Raw genomic sequence first — 13,653 nt, forward strand, 5'->3', positions numbered from 1 at the left:
AGCACATACATTATCCTTCTATCAGCATCATTTACTCTCACATCAACGTCCTCTCCTACACCAACGACATGCAACTCATTCTCTCCTTCATGGACAAGATGCCTAGTACCTGGATCAAGTTCAATGCCTGCATAACTGAAAAGTCCCACTATATGAAGACCAACTGTCTAAAGCTGAACACCGACAAGACCTAAATTGTGATCTTTAGGAAGAGCACTTCACCATGAGCCTCCACGTGGTGGCAAACAGAGCGAGGATTGACATCCACCGCACCACCCCATCCAAGAACCTCAAGATCATCACCAACAGCAAATTCGACATGGGCACCAAAGTCAACAACTTCATCGCCCCATGGTTCCATACCCTGAAGATGCTAAGGGAGATTTTCACATGGCTCCAAATCGGCACCTGAAAAACTGTCACGCGTACCCTGGTAACAAGCAAAGTGGACTACTTGCTGGGATCAACAAAAAACTCACCAGAAGGCTGCAGACCATTCAGAACTCGGCAGCCAGAATCAACCTCTAATCCACACTTATATCACACCACACCTGAAGGCACTCCATTGACTCTCCTAGACACAAAACAGCACAATTTGAACTTCTCCCCCACACTTTCAAGGCACTACATGACACTGGCCCAGTATACCTCCACAATTGCATTGGCTTTCACAAACCTTCCAAACATCTCCGCTTGTCTAGACTTCTAGTTGCACACATCCCATGCATATTGAAAACTCGATGCGGTGGTTGAACCTTACCCTACACTGCTCCGAAAGCGTGGACGACCTGCCACTAAACATTAGAGCCTCATCCTCACTTCCTGAATTCGACCAAAAGCAGAAGACCTGGCTTTTCCAGTGGTCCCACTAGGTACTAGGTTTGGCTAGGCTCTCACTTGGTCAGTTCCAGGATGCCCTCCAGGGCACTCTACAAAGCTGCATAACATAACAGTGATATGGATTAATGTGCCAAGTGAGTCGTGCAGAGTGAGCAGTCTTTGAGTGAGAGGTATGGGGGCAGGTGGGTGAGTTGAGGGTGAGCTTTGTGTGAATAGAGGGTGTCCGGTTTGAGTGCAGGGTGAGCAGTGTGTGAGTGTACTAGGTGGTCATTCAGCATGAGTGGTGTCAGAGTGCATGGTGAGGTGGATGAGCGGTGTGTGTGTATTGTTTGGTATAAAAGTATGGGGTGCGGAGTGAGCGATGGGTGTGTATGTACTGTATGGTGTAAAAGTGCAGGATATTGGACATGTGACAACATGGTAGGTGCAGGGCAAGAGATATGCTCTTGTGAATGCAGTCAGCTGCATGCTTTTGTGGGTGAAGCACATTAAAGTCAGACCTATTGGCACTGCCATTGCTTATTTCTATACTATTATGGATACCTTTTTAAGTAAAATTAAGCCTAATGTTCACATCCACTTCTTCTAAGATGGCAGGTTACTTTGGCAAACCAGTCACTTTGTTTTGTACTGAAGCTAGCAACTCTTAGCAAAACCATGAGGCTCTCATCTTGCCTTTACTCAGCCAGAATTCCAGTACATGGATGGTGCAGAGGGTGACCATATAAGCAATCCTTTCTTTCGGAGTGAAAATAAATGAGCAGAAAAAGGTTTGTTTATAATTTTATTACATCCCAAGAGTTGTAAGTCTTTTTTTTAAATCTTGTTTACATTTGAGGTCAGCAAGGAACAATATATATTTATTTTAAACAAAAATATATGTATATAATCTATAACATCACTACTGAAAAATAGGACAAAATTGGCCTCTTCGTGTTAACACATATTATAAATAATATATTCCAAATCTATACATGATATGTACAATAGGAACAGGAGCCATACGATTTATTGGCTAACTGCTTAAAAATGTGTACGCAGACCCCTGGCCTAGAATTCAGAGCCCTGTTATCCGTGTTTGAGTGAGTAGAATTTAGAGTCTGTTTTTCAAAACATTTAAGAACTATTCAAATAACAACTATCAGATGGCAGGAATGTGCAAACCACAGAAATCTATAACATGTACCAAGCTGCAAAACTAGTATTACAGGTAAATAAGTTATCGGTTCTTATTATATACTCCCAAGTTCATGTTTTTTTTTTTAAATTGAAAAAGGCAAAGGCATGTCTGTGATGCAAGATGCACCAGGGAGACAGGCTGGTACAGTTCCTTGGCTTGGGTATAGTAACATCATCATCAGGTCAGCGCCTACAGCTTTTGAGGCAAAGCAGGTAGTTGTGTTGTTGGGAGCTGGAAGGCATCCGAGGAAGATGAGTGCTGGCCTGAAGAATTATGGGTCATCATCACCTGCAAGAGAGAAGGCCATCAGGTTACTACTCAGTTCCACCAACCATAGGCTTTCTGGGATGCCTAGCAGTGCAGGATTCCTGGGGAGTACTGGCTATGTGTGCAGGATTTCTGCTGACACCTGGGAATGCTGACTTCCACATGATTCCTCTGGGACAAGTGAAAGTCTACAAACCCATGGGGGTGGACATACAATGGAGTGCAAAATTCCTCCAGAACTTTCCTACGTGTTGGTGTCCTCAGAAATAGCAGGAAGAACAAGTTACTTATTTTCGGTAATGGTCTTTTCTGGTAGATACTCTTATCGAGCCACAGATTCCTTACCTTGTGAATACCACCAGGGTGCAGACTGGATCCGGAGATTTTTTCTCCAGCAGTTCCCTTGTGCACCGGTAGGTGGCATAATGCTGCTTTGCATCGACATCCCAAAAGTGACTACGGAGCCATATATAATCACCACCCCTGCGCGCTGACGTCAGTTTCTTTCTGGATTCTGTCCGCGCCATTGGATGCAGAAACATTGGTTGATCAGGCTTTACATTGTGCAGATCTCAAAATTGGGACCTTTTGAAGATGGAGAAAAGAGTCCATTCCACAGAAACAGAAGGGTCAGGTGGGACGGTCGGTTAGGGATATGTGGTTAGAGTATCCACCAAAAGGAGTGTTACTGGATGTAAGTTGTCATCTGAAAGATACTTCTAACCACAGCTCCTTGACCGTGAGAGTGGATACCAGAGCAGTATCTCTGAAAGTGGTGGGTCTGTGGAATGGCTTAGACCAAAAAGTCCTGAAGGACCAAATGGGCAAAATGTCCCTCTCGATGGACCTGGCTATAAAAGCAGTAATGCTTCATGACTATGACGCCCACATTGCAACCTGACAGATCTCCAGGACAGGCACTCCACATGCCAACACTGTAGTAGCAATCTTGGTCCTGGTGGAATGAACCCTCAAGCCTTCTGTGGGCTAGTTTTTGGCCAGTACCTTGTAAATTTTGATGCAAAAATTCTATTTCTAAAGAAGGATTATGCTACTTACCAGTATGCATCTGTTCTTGGCATGTAGAGCTGCAGATCTACACACTGTGCATAGATCGCCATCTGGTGTTGGGCCCGGATGTTGCAGTTGTTTTTCTCTTGGAAAGTCTTTGGAAGTCACGAGGTATGTGATTCCTCCTTTGGATCGTATTGCGCATGGGCTTCAGCTCCATCCTCAGATTGTTTATCGCCAGCGGGGAAATGATGGAGCTTTGTTAGAAACAGGAAAGATGCCCATGTGTGCTGTATCTAAATAAGATAAAACTGGAACAGATAAAGGTAGCCGGGGAGGCGGTGGGCATGTGTAGATCTGGAGCTCTACATGCCAAGAATAGATGCATACTGGTAAGCATATTCCGTTCGAGGCATATGAGCTGCAGATTACACACTGTGCATAGATTATATAGCAGTACTCGCTCCTAGCGACGACCACCAGTATCTGTTGCAGTTGTTTGAAATAGTGTTTTGAGGACAGCCTGGCTCACACTAGCTTGTTGCTTAGTTTGCACGTCTACACAATAGTGTTTAGTGAAAGTGTGCGGTGTAGACCATGTAGCTGCTTTGCAGATATCATCTAAGGGGATTTTCCCTAAAAATGCCATGGAAGCCCCTATCTTACGTGTAGAGTGGGCTTTAGGGGGAACAGATAGCGTTCGTTTTGCTTTGTGGTAGCAAATCTGTATGCATTTAACAATCCACCTAGTTATCCCCGATTTGGAGATGGTGTTGCCTTTGTGTGGTGGTGAGAGACACGAATAGTTGTTTGGTCTTACGAAAAGGTTGTGTTCTCTCGATGTAGTAGAGTAAAGCTCTTTTGACATCTAGGGTGTGTAGAGCTCTTTCTGCAATGGTTTGTGGCTGCGAGAAGAATACGGGCAGTTCCACAGATTGATTGAGATGAAAGGGAGAAATGACTTTAGGAAGGAATTTTGGATTAGTGCGGAGAACAACCTTATTATGATGCATTTGCAGAAAGGGTTCTTGAATGGTGAGTGCTTGTATCTCACTGATCCTTCTGAGCGAAGTAATGGCTACAAGGAAAGCAGTTTTTCATGTTCAAAATTGAAGCTCACATTTATGTAGAGGTTCAAATGGAGGCCCCATTAGTCTGGTGAGAACGATGTTTAGGTTCCACACAGGTGAGGGTGGCACTCTGGGGGGAATTATTCTCTTAAGGCCTTCCATGAAGGCTTTAATGGCAGGTACTCTGAAGAGTGATAGATGCGGTCTATTTTGTAGATACGCTGCTATGGCAGCAAGGTGTAGTCTAATAGACGTGTAGGCTAGGTTGCAGATCTCCAGAGCTACACACGCCCACCGCCTCCCCGGCTACCTTTATCTGTTCCAGTTTTATCTTATTTAGATACAGCACACATGGGCATCTTTCCTGTTTCTAACAAAGCTCCATCATTTCCCCGCTGGCGAAAAACAATCTGAGGATGGAGCTGAAGCCCATGCGCAATACGATCCAAAGGAGGAGTCACATACCTCGTGACTTCCAAAGGCTTTCCAAGAGAAAAACAACTGCAACATTCGGGCCCAACACCAGATGGCGATCTATGCACAGTGTGTAATCTGCAGCTCATATGCCTCGAACATAAGAAGTAATTACTTTCTGTACTACCATACCCATCTCTGCTATTGTGAATCTAAGATCTGACTGTTCAACTGATGGTCTGTTGTGCTAATTATGTAAAAGCTCAAAGCTCTTTTGGGATCTAAACGATGGAGCCCCTGTTCCTCTTTCGAGGGATGAGGTGAAGGAAGAGAATGCCTGAAGTCTTCCTTGGACTGCAATGCCTCGCTACTCCGTTGCACCTGTATGCACAGAAAAAAGTTTGTATATGGTGGATGGACGGACAGTGTTTGAAACTCACTCATGCAGCAAACTGATGCTATTGCTACGAGGGACTGTTTTCAGAGTTGCAAGGTGCAGAGGACAGCTATGCACTGACTCAAATGGGGTGCATATTGAGTATTTGAGAACCAAATTAAAGTCCCACTGTGGCATCATAAAATATCTGGGTGGAGACGTGGAGGAAAGCTTAGAGAAAACACACCACAAGCTCTGATTTAAACAATGATGGCTGATTTGGTATATGTAAAAAGACTGATAAATAACATTTAACCTCGACCACAGCAAGGCCTTGCTGGGCCAAAGATACTGCAAACAGAAACACATCCAACAATTTGGCTTGCAATGGCTCTTTCTACCTAGAGGTATACCAAGCCACAAACTTCCCCCAACGTCCAGCATAATTGCTTTTTGTGGATGGACGTCTGGCTGCTACAATAACCTCTACTACCTCGGTAGAGCGAGGTCAAAAGCAGTCAGCTGTCACTGTTCAGTCTCCATGCTTGGAGGTGTAGGTAATGCAGGCCTGGGTGTAGGACTGTGACAGAGGATCCTTCTGAAGCTGCAGCCTGAGTAGGGGACACATGCTCATGGCCAGACGTTCTGGGGCCCAAACCCTCCTGGCCCAATCTGGAACCACTAAGAAGACTTGGGCCCAGTCATTCTTGATTTGTTTTCAAAACTTCTTGCAGGAGAGGCAAAGACGGGAGGGCATACAGGAGTCCTGAGCTCCACACGAGGTGAAAAGCATCCCTGAGGGAGAGTTGCCTTGGGAACTACAGTGCACAAAAGCTTGGACATCGCACATTCTTAGCTAGGGCATTAAGATTGAGCCAGAATTCTTCCCATTGCTGTAAGACACCCTGCACCACCCCTGAGTGTAACTGCCATTTGTGATCCGCTAGGTAATGCCGGCTGAGTTCATCTGCCCCGTTTTCAAAGATCCTGCTAGGTAGTTGGTTACCCGGGAAATGCCCTGGTGGGTCAGCCAGTCCCAGATCTTCCTGTAACAAGACCCAGGACCCCACTCTGACCTGTTTATTGCAATATCACATGGTGCTGGTGTTGTCCGTGAGAACCTGGACGAGCCTCCCCTTTATGGATGGGAGGAAGGACTTTAGTTCCAAAAACTCGCCTGTAACACCAAACAGATTGAGAAGGGGGAGAATCTGTGCCAGGGACCTGAGTCCTTTGATCTTCACCTCTTCCAGATAGCCTACTCAACCACGCAACAATGCATCTGTCACGACCGTAAATTCTGGATGGAGGAGGGCGATGGGTCTGCCACTGGTCCATTTACAGTGGAGCAGCTGCCACTGAAGATTATTTGCGGTCTCCTTCATAATCTGGATGTAATCCAAAAGCTTTTCTTGGTGCTGAGCCCACTGAAACTTCAGATCCCTCTATGTCATCTGGCATGTTGCACCAGAGGCAAGAAGGCCAAGACCCAGGATAGAGGTTGAAGCATCAAGATCATAACTTCAATATTATGGACTCATTGAGCTAGTGGAAAGGCTCGAAAAAGCACCAAATCAGAACAGCTTCAATCAACAGAAACCTCAGGGAAGGAGCCAGGTGTGACTTCAGCACACTAATCGAGAACCCCAAAGATGTGAGAAGGTTCACCATCAGGCAGTGGTCTATGACTTGATTGTGGTGAGCCCGCCTTCAGCAGCTACTCATTGTGGTATGGTAAGACTCGTATTCCCAACCTGCCAAAAATGTGCTGTGACCACCGCCATCACTTTTGTGAACATCCGAGTGGCGCTGGTGAGACGGAAGGGAAGAACAGAAAACTGAAAATGCTTGTGTTCCACCTTGAACCGCAGGTAATGCCTGTGGACTGCAAGGCAGGGATGTGGAAGGAATATGCTACTTACCAGTATGCATCTGTACTTGGCATGTAGAGCTGCAGATCTACACACTTTTGCATAGATCGCCATCTGGTGTTGGGCCCGGATGTTTGCAGTTTGTTTTTCCTCTTGGAAAGTCTTTGGAAGTCACGAGGTCGGTGACTCCTCCTTTGGATCGTATTGCGCATGGGCTTCGGCTCCATCCTCAGATTGTTTTTCGCCAGCAGGGTAAAATGGAGCGTAGTAACAACAGTGAAGAAACCTGTGTGTGTTGTATCTAAATAAGATAAACTGGAACAGATACAGGTAGCCGGGGAGGCGGGTGGGCGTGTGTAGACCTGCAGCTCTACATGCCAAGAACAGATGCATACTGGTAAGTAGCATATTCCGTTCGAGGCATATGAGCTGCAGATTACACACTTTTGCATAGACTATATAGCAGTTCCCAACCTTAGCAACGACCACCGGTATCTGTTGCAGTGGTTTGAAATAGTGTTTTAAGTACAGCCTGGCACACACTAGCTTGTTGCTTAGTTTGCACATCTACACAATAGTGTTTGGTGAAAGTGTGCGGTGTTGACCATGTAGCTGCTTTGCAGATATCATCTAGTGGGATGTTCCCTAGAAATGCCATGGAAGCCCCTATCTTCCGTGTAGAATGGGCTTTAGGGGGAACGGAAAGCGTTCGTTTTGCTTTGTGGTAGCAAATCTGGTTGCATTTTACAATCCACCTAGCTATCCCTGATTTTGAGATGGGGTTGCCCTTGTGTGGTGGAGAGAAATAGACAAACAGTTGTTTGGTCTTTCGGAAAGGTTGTGTTCTCTGGATATAGTAAAGTAAGGCTCGTTTGACATCTAGCGTGTGCAGAGCCCTTTCTGCAACGGTCTGAGGTTGCGAGAAAAATACTGGTAATTCTACAGATTGGTTTAGGTGAAAAGAGGAAATGACTTTAGGTAGGAATTTTGGGTTGGTACGGAGAACAACCTTGTTCTGGTGCATTTGAAGAAAAGGTTCTTGTATGGTAAGTGCTTGTATCTCACTGACCCTTCTAAGGGAAGTGATGGCTACAAGGAAAACTGTTTTCCATGTTAGGAATTGCAGTTCGCATTTATGCAAAGGTTCGAAGGGAGGCCCCATCAGTCTTGTGAGAAAGATATTTAAGTTCCACACAGGTGAGGGTGGTACTCTGGGGGGAATTATTCATTACAGGCCTTCCATGAAGGCTTTAATGGCAGGTACTCTGAAGAGTGATAGATGTTGCCTGTTTTGTAAGTAAGCTGCAATTGCTGCGAGGTGTAGTCGAATGGACGTATAGGCTAGATTACACCTTTGTAGGTGGAGTAAGTAGCATATGATGTGTTGTATAGACACATCCAGAGGATTAATTGTGTTGTTATGGCAATAAACAACAAATATTTTCCACTTGGCAGCGTAGCAGGCTCTAGTGGTAGGGCGTCTAGCTTCTCTATGACGTTCATACAGTCAGGGGGAAGATTTAGGTACCCGAATTCTAGGATTTCAGGAGCCGGATCGCAAGGTTGAGCTGAGCTGGGTCCGGGTGCCTGATTTCTCCATGGTTCTGGGTTAAGAGGTGTGGAGAGAGGTGTAACTTTTGGTGTGGTACTACCGGGAGTTCCAGCAGCGTGGTGTACCACGGTTGTCTGGCCCACGTTGGAGCTACTAGGATTAGTGTGAGGGAGTGCTGTTGTAGCTTTCGCACCACTAATAGAATGAGTGGGAGAGGCGGAAAAGCATATGCAAATTTGCCTGACCAGTTCATCCATATCGCATTTCCTTTGGACAATGGGTGTGGGTATCTGGCGGCGAAGCTTGGGCATTTTGTGTTTTCGTGGGTGGCGAAGAGGTCTATCTGGGGATGGCCCCACATTTGAAAGAACGGATGAAGAACCTGTGGGTGAAGTTCCCACTCGTGGATCTGTTGTGTCTGTCTGCTGAGCAGATCTGCCACAGTGTTTTGGACTCCTGGGACATGTTGAGCTAGGAGAAAGATTTTGTGGGGAATTGCCCATCTCCATATGCTCTGTGCTAATTGAGAGAGCTGTGGAGAGTGTGTGCCGCCTTGTTTTTGAATATAATACATGGCCGTCATGTTGTCTGTGCGAATGAGGACTGCCTTGCCTGAAATCTGTGTTTGAAAAGATTTCAGGGCTAGTAAGATTGCTAGTAACTCCAGATGGTTGATATGGGGTAACTTTTGTTGCGGCGTCCATGTGCCCTGCACTGTGAGATGTAATAGATGAGCTCCCCAGCCGGAGAGCGATGCGTCCATTGTTAGTATTATCTGGGGAACCGGGTCCAGGAACGGTCGACCTTTGGAAAGGTTTGTGGTGTTCCACCACTGCAGAGAGCGATGCGTGCAACCGTCTACCAACACCAGATCTTTCAGTTGCCCTTGGGCCTGGTTCCATTGGTGTGCTAAGCACTCTTGGAGTGGACGCATCTGGAGTCTTGCGTGGGGCACTATAAAAATGCAAGAGGCCATCATCCATATCAGTTGCATAAACACTCGTGCTGGAAGGGAGTGTTGAGGTATGAATTTTTGTTGCAAAGCCTGAATGCTTGCAATCCTGGCCGGATTGGGGTAGGCTATTGCTTTTGAGGTGTCTATGGTGGCACCGAGGTATTGTTTTATGTGGGATGGTGTTAGCTGGGACTTTTGGTGGATCACCGTGAAGCCTAGTTGGTGAAGTAGTTGGGTTGTGGTGGCGGTGTGGTGTACACATTGGTTGTACGAAGTGGCTTTTATCAGCCAATCGTCCAAGTATGGGAAGACGTGAATGTGCTGTCTTCTGAGGTGTGCCGCCACCACCGCTAGGCACTTGGTGAATACCCGTGGTGCTGTTGTGACTCCGAACGGGAGCACTTTGAATTGGTAGTGTTGTCCGTCCACTACAAATCTGAGGTACTTTATGTGAGCATGGTGTACTGGAATGTGGAAGTATGTGTCTTTTGTCCAGTGTGGTGAGAAAGTCGTTCTGGGAGAGGAGCGGAAGTACCTGCTGAAGCGTTACCATGTGAAAATGGTCTGAGTGTATGTATGTGTTTAGGGGCCGGAGATCTAGAATCGGTCGTAGAGTCTCGTCCCTTTTTGGTATTAGAAAATATAGGGAGTAGACCCCCAAATTTTGTTGATTGACAGGAACGTGTTCTATTGCCTGTTTTTGTAGGAGGGAGATTACCTCCTGCTTTAGCAATGTCGAATGTTCTTGTGACATTGGGCGTTGCCTGGGTGGAATGTTTGGAGGGGTAGATGTTAATTCCAGGCAGTAACCAGACTGAATTATTTGGATCACCCATTTGTCTGAGGTGATGGTCTCCCAGACATGAAGGAAATTTTTTAGTCTGCCCCCGACTGGAGTGGAATGGTCTGGGGGAGCGGGGGAAAAGTCATTGGGTAGTGGGTGTGGCAGAACGGGCGTTGTTTGTTTTGCCTCTGCCCTTGTTGTTGTTACCCCTGTAGCCGCCTCTTTGGTAATCTTTTGTAAAGGTGGTCTGAGAAGGGGACTTGTACGATGTGGACGCTGTGTCTGAGGAGTAGCCTCTGGATGCACTCCGAAAGGATGAGCGACGAAAGGAGCGCCTGCGCGGGTGAGACTGTATGGCCCCCATGGATTTTGTGGTATCCGTGTCCTTTTCCATCTTTTCTAAGGGCTCATCCACCTTTGGCCCGAATAGATGTTCCTGGTCAAAGGGATGGTTAAGGATGGAGGCTTGTACTTCTGGTTTAAACCCAGATACCCTTAACCAAGCATGACGACGGAGAAGGACGCTGGTGTTAATGGCCCTGGAGGCTGTGTCTGCTGCATCTAGGGCACAACGTATAGAGGTGTTTGTGATTGTTTAACCCTCTTGAATTAACTCGTTGGCTTTACTTTTATAATTTTCAGGGAGATGGTGCATTATGCTTTCTAATCCGTCATAATGAGCCCTGTCATATCTGGCCAGCAGTGCCTGAGTGTTTGCTATACGCCATATATTGGCGGCCTGGGATGCTGTACGTTTGACTGAAGCATCTAGCAGTTTTGACTCCTTGTCAGGTGGTGGTGCATCCCCTGACGCTTGTGAGTTTGCCCTTTTATGTGCCGTAGATACCACTAAGGAATCTAGTGGCGCTGGTCCTCTGATGTAAGAGGGATCTGAGGGAGCAGGTTTGTATTTCTTTTCGATACGTGGGTTAAGGACCCTGGCTCTAACAGGGTCTTTAAAAACGTCTGCCGCATGCTTTACCACCCCTTTGAGCATAGGCAGTATGGAGGTGGACCTATGTGTAGTATCGAATGTGTCTAGGAGAAAATCTTCCTCCACAGGGTCATTATGCATGTCCACCCCGTGATAATGTGCTGCTCTTTGCAGAAGATGGTTAAAACCTAATGAATCTTCTGGTGGAGATGGTCCAGAAGGGTAAATATCGTCTTGTGGGACGTTAGGGATATCTGGTATATTGTAATCGTCCCATGGATCTGGAGATCCTGTAGGGGTGGGGTCTTGTGGCACATCCCCTGTATCATCATATGGGTCCCCCTGATCATCATCGTCTGAAGACGGAGTAGGAGAACGATGAGGTGGGGGTGGAGAGGGCGGAGGTGGGGAAGGAGGAGGAGGTGGAGGGGGAGGGGAAGGTATTCTGAACTGAGAGGTAGCAGAGTCCTTGGAGGTCGAGGTGGAGCAGGCTTCTCCAAATGTCTCTTCTTAGTAGAGAGTGTCAAATGTCCAGTTTTTGGATCCTTTGTAAGAGTTTTTTGCAAGGGATCCGGTGTAAATAGCTCTGGTGAGGTAATCTGGTCCGTCGGCGCCGAAGGCGTCGGGCCGATGATTTTTTAGGTTTTTCCGTGCCGGTTTGATGTTTAGAACCCGGCCTGGGACCCTCCGGTCTCTTGGTCTGCGCCGAGATGGGCTTCGACTTGGAAGTGTCGGTGCCGGTGGTCTTGTGTGGTTTGGTCGGCACTGAAGATGGCGACGGTACCGATGGGCTGGGTTTCGACCCCGAGGGCTTCGGTGCGGAACCCGGTGTCGAGGTGGAGGCCGTCTTCTTTTTCGGTGCCGAAGTGTGTTTCTCGGCACCGCTGGCAGGCTGGCTCGAGCCCGAGCCGCCGGAAGGCTTACTTGGCTTCTTCACCGGGCCCGAAGGTGGGGTGTGTGAAGCAATGTCTCTGGTCTTGCCTAGGCCCGGAGGCGAAGGCGTGACCAAAGCCTTTTTGGGTGTGGGCACGGGTGTGGGAGGGGGTAGGTTGGTACTCACGACCCTCTGCGCCGGAGTGATGTCCTCCACATCTGACTCGTCGGCCTCGGAAGCGCTGACGAGGTCCTCTTCGGTACGATGATGTTCCGGATCGTCGATGTCGTCTCCGAAGATGTCGACTGGAATGGACGTCGAGGAGTGTGCCATGTTCCTTCTGGCTCTTCGGTCCCGAATAGTTTTCGGAAAGACTTACAGGCCGGACAGTCTCGAGCCTCGTGTTCTGGGGAGAGGCAAAGGTTGCATACCTCATGAAGATCAGTGTGGGGAAATTTGGACCCACATCGAGGGCACTTTTTAAATGGAGTTCTTTCCTTGAGCAGGGACCGGAGCCTGGGTAGGCCCGAAGGCCGCCGTCGACAACTGGAACCGAAGGTTTGTGTCGATGAGAAGGCGCGTAGATTGAAGAGATTTTGTATCAAAACAATACAGCTATTGGGGTGAGGATTGCGCGTCGATCGTCGAACTGGAAGCTGTTCGGAACCGGAGCGTGAAGATCACATCCGAGCCCGATGGCGGAAAAAAACAATCTGAGGATGGAGCCGAAGCCCATGCGCTATACGATCCAAAGGAGGAGTCACCGACCTCGTGACTTCCAAAGACTTTCCAAGAGGAAAAACAAACTGCAAACATCCGGGCCCAACACCAAATGGCGATCTATGCAAAAGTGTGTAATCTGCAGCTCATATGCCTCGAACATAGGTGTCCTGCAAATTCAACTCTACCATTCAGGCGCCTGGATCCAGGGCCAATAAAACTATAAGCACGATGGCCTTGGTCCTTCGGCACCATGAAATAATGGGAGTAATACCCAGTCCCTATTCCTTATACCAAGACCTTTTGATGACCTTTGTCAACAAGAGCCTGGACTTCCGTCTGTAAGAGTGATAAGTGGTGCTCTGACGGCTGCTCTGGTGTAGGTGCTATATGCGATAGAGTTTAAAGGAATGATAGTGCATATCCTTGCTAAATGATTCGAAGCCCCCACGTGTCAGATGTAATGCTCTTCCACCCGTTGGGATGGCCATGTCCCACCGAGGGCAAGCTAAAGTGGTTTGGTGGCGGAATGGGCGGGGGACTGAGCAGTGTGTTGCCCCTGAGGGCCTGAACATTATCTGCCAGATCCCTGACCCCAAAACGTCTGGGGCAATCTGTTGTTGCGGAGGTGAACTTTTATGTTGTCATTGTGCCAGGCTTCTACCGAAGTCTCGAAAGGGGTGAAACGGCACAGAGGTCCTGCTCTCTTTGAAGCATTCCAGGGCCAGAGTCTGCCTTGTCTCTGAAGATGCAGATGCCATCTAATGGCATGTCCATCAGTGATGCCTGCACGTCACTAGAGAAG

General features: G+C 47.6%; 1 protein-coding gene across 17 annotated transcripts in view; it reads right to left on the bottom strand.

Moving 5' to 3' along the window:
- Window positions 1-1,607: 1,607 nt before the first annotated feature.
- The window catches only part of LOC146796177 (uncharacterized), a 1,057,178-nt gene continuing 1,045,132 nt past the window's right edge, over window positions 1,608-13,653 (bottom strand). For all 17 annotated transcript variants that reach the window (XM_085628582.1, XM_085628595.1, XM_085628592.1 and 14 more), the window contains one exon: window positions 1,608-2,308. The gene's annotated coding sequence lies outside the window, so the exon portion shown is untranslated. The remainder of the gene's footprint in view (window positions 2,309-13,653) is intronic.

The sequence above is a fragment of the Triturus cristatus genome, chromosome 10, assembly GCF_964204655.1.
Source record: "Triturus cristatus chromosome 10, aTriCri1.1, whole genome shotgun sequence".
Taxonomy (NCBI): Eukaryota; Metazoa; Chordata; class Amphibia; order Caudata; family Salamandridae; genus Triturus; species Triturus cristatus.